The following is a 3,800-nucleotide window of genomic DNA, read 5'->3' as shown; positions in this document are numbered from 1 at the left end:
GAAGGGGTAACTTTGATCCCTCTAATTCCTTCACATACATTTTGCTGAGAAAACAGTTTCTGCCAAAGCTGCCTAATTTCCGCACCTTTCTGTAACACTACTGCAGCTCCTGATCCCTGGAATTCTATCTTTCATAGCTCCCAAAATGGTCACGCTGCTGCAAAATAATGCTTATGCATGAATATACCTGTTACTGCAGTACTGTAGGTCTACAGATTCACATTATAGTACTTGTATATTTGTATTCCAAAATTCAGCACTTAATACCATGGCTATTGAGTTTTCTGTTTCACGTCACTCATTTAGATTGTGAGACCTTTAGGACAGGAATGTCAGTCCTAATAATTTTCCTCTTGTTATACATGTTGCTTCAACTAAGTGTTATTTTTCTCCCCGTACTGTAGGAGACTATTATGCAGCAAGTAAATACATATACAGTACATACATTATAATGGGTGGCAGGAAATATAAACATCTCATTTGGCATAACAAAAAAAATCAGGGGTAGGCAGGTGAGGAACCATTATGCCAGCAGCTAATGTACAGACGTGGGAAAAATTCCTAACAGCACTTTCCTGTAGCTGGTGCTAATTTCACTGAGAGTAATGGTGAAGTTTGGTGACACCAAAAATCCATTGGATTCACCATGTTGAGCCACAATACCCCTGACCTTTTCATTCTGGTTCAGTCCCAGCAGAGTGGGGTTAAGGGCGAATCCACAATTTTTACGCCTTATGACTTGCACTTGATTGTGCCATTACGGGCATTCCATCTCTACATGTCTAAGAGGAAATTATTTATATTGGGTATTTTTTTTTCTTTACATGTTGGGTTCTGAAGTTTGTGAAATGTGACAGCAAAATGTAAGTGGACACAAGAGTTCCCCAGATTTCTGTGCCTTGCACCTCTGCTGTACCCCTTTGCAGAAGCTGAAGATTTGAAACTATCAAAGTGTTTGAAGGCCTAAATGTCACCTGTACATCATAGAATCAAAAAAATTGGGTTAACTAGTGACACAGATTAACCAAACAGAAAGGACATCTGTTACCATCGGTGGTTTCCACATGGATAAATAGTCAGTAATTGGTGGTATTACCGCCTTTGATGCAGATGATAAACATTCTTCTGTAGGTGACTGCTGTACAAGTCCATTTATGAATATGCTGCATTAATTTTACATGAAATATTGTACAAGCACTGGACATCAGACACAGGTGTGTTCCTCTTGGCTTTCAGGAGCTTTATCATTTCTGCTTTGTCATTTTTGGGGTATTCCCTGTCATCTATAGCTTAACAATATCTGTAAATGCTTTCATCATCGCACTGGTATATAAAACCCGTCACCTGCATTCACCAATGTACTTTTTCCTCTGCCACCTGTCAGTATCGATGACTGATATAGTCCCCAATATGTTATACATTACATGGAAAGGAGGGAGCAATGTTTCTTTCGCAGGGTGCCTTGTCCAGTTTCAGGTCTACAGGGAGTCCATATTTATCATGTGAATTCTCCTTGCTGTCATGTCCTGTGACCGATATTTGGCTATCTGCAGACCTTTGCACTATGCCTCAATTATGAATGTGACACTTCAAAGTAGACTGGCTGTTCTGACCTGGCTATCCGGCTTCATAATGACGCTCTTTGTAATCATCCAAATGTCTTTGTTGGAGCTCTGCAGAGATAATGTTATTGACCATTACTTCTGTGACTTTGACCCATTTGTAGGTCTATCATGCACCAATGCCTCCGTGTTAAAAATACAAGTCATTATCTTCTTGGGTGTTTTGGTTGTACCTCCCTTTTTTTCATCATTGTGACTTACTTCTAAATCGGCCTCACCATCTTCAAGATCAATTCCACCTCTGGAAGACAAAAGGCCTTCTACACCTGTAGCTCTCACCTAGTCGTGGTCTGCATTTACTATGGGTCACTGATGACCATCTATTTATCATCCAGCCATGGTCAATCATTCAACGTAAACAAGTTCCTATTCCTACTGAACACTGTGGGCACCCCATTGCTCAACCCCATCATATACAGCTTGAGAAATATGGAAATCCAAAAATCATTACAGCAGTTATTTAGTATAGTAAAAAAAAAACACAATTTTACCCTTAAGTCATAGAGTACATTCTGTTATTGGAGTAGTGACATTAAAGTAAAGTAAAATCTAGAGGAAAATCCAGAAAAATAATACAGTTAATAGATGATGGTACAACAGATAGTGTTGGTGTATAATGCCAGTAATGTGTTGTATTTCGCTGAATAATATGATGATGATCATCACATTAAAAAGACAATATTTTAGATTGTATTTAACTTGGTATTTAGTTTTTGCTTTCAATGTGTAATGATATGATGTCACAAATCAGAACGTATACAGTAAATCCTATATATAACTAAAAATAAAGTGAAAAATAAATGGAAGATAGAATATTAGCATACAAAGGTCTAGTAAGTACTTGAAGAGTAAAATTATGTGGATTCCATCGATAGCTGAACCATCAAATAATAATACTATATAAGAGCTGAGCTGATATGTCCATATAATGAAGTGCAAATACCATGAGAAAATGTAATACAATTTATTAAAATAATCATATGCTAAATAACATTAATTGCATGGGTCCCCAGCATAAAAAATATACAATAGTATAAACAATATGTGAATATAGACAATAAATATGCAATAACTGTCACAAAAAGAGACCCTTACTAAAATCCAATCAATATAGTGAGGTATTGGAATGTAGATGTCCTTTATGTCCAATAAAGGCAACTGATCCTGCATCACCAGAGTTCCCAACAATGGACACTATTGTACAGTCATTTGAAGATGTTTGTACATGTGGGAGACACTTCTCTATTGAATAATATCTCCACTGAATAGTAACAAAGTTCTAACATGTATTCCAATGGGAGTATGTGGAGATGGTAGTGGATGTATATTCCAGGTAGCTTACCCCAATAATTAGATGTGGTGATCACCCAACTCTCTTCTGTCTCCTAGTCGTTTTAAGGACTTGTGCAGTCTCCGGGATCCAAGTATAATGTGGGCATCATCATCTGCTCACTTGGATGAGACCGCTGTCTCTACCCTGTGGGAGCAGGTGACTGCCAAGGAATCAAGTGTTCCACCGGAGTTCCCGCACTGGAAACTGATATAGTTTGCAGCACAGTAGGTTAGATGGTTAGAATATACCAGAGCCGTTTGTATGCATCATATTGAATCCACTTAGTGCAGGCCTCCTAAACGGGTCCCCGCAGTCTACAGCAATGTTGTACGATGTCACAGTATTGAAGGGCTGGTGAGCTAGGTGTGCGCAGTCTTCCTTATGCATTTCTTTACACCTGGTATTTTCATCAGAGATATTATTCAATAGAGAAGTGTCTCTCTCCCACATGTATCAACATCTTCAAATGACTGTACAATAGTGTCCACTGTTGGGAACTGTGGTGAGGCAGGATCAGTTGTCTTTTTGGACATAAAGGACATCTACATGCCAAGACCTCACTATTTATTGCATATTTATTGTCTATATTCACATATTGTTTATGATATTTTATATTTTGTATGCTGGGACCCATGCATTTAATGTTATTTAACCTATGATTATTTTAATAAATTGTTTTACATTTTCTCATGATATTTGCACTTCATTATATGGACATATCTGCGCAGCTCTTATATAGTATTATTGTAGGATTGTGGTTTTTTTTTGGAACAGCAGAGTTCCAATATAGAGCAGCTGCCGTATTGACATGAATGACATAATGTATCTCTAATCAGTAATTAAGC

The 3,800-nt window shown here is 37.7% G+C and overlaps 1 pseudogene; it reads left to right on the top strand.

Annotated features, from left to right (window-relative positions):
* The window catches only part of LOC148513814 (olfactory receptor 6B1-like), a 28,853-nt pseudogene extending 26,727 nt beyond the window's left edge, over positions 1–2,126 (top strand).
* The last annotated feature ends 1,674 nt before the right edge of the window (positions 2,127–3,800 follow it).

The sequence above is a fragment of the Taudactylus pleione genome, unplaced genomic scaffold, assembly GCF_031769625.1.
Source record: "Taudactylus pleione unplaced genomic scaffold, aTauple2 ptg000268l, whole genome shotgun sequence".
In the NCBI taxonomy this organism is placed as follows: domain Eukaryota; kingdom Metazoa; phylum Chordata; class Amphibia; order Anura; family Myobatrachidae; genus Taudactylus; species Taudactylus pleione.
Note: the sequence above shows the minus strand (reverse complement) of the source record. Positions and strands in the feature narration are given on the sequence as shown.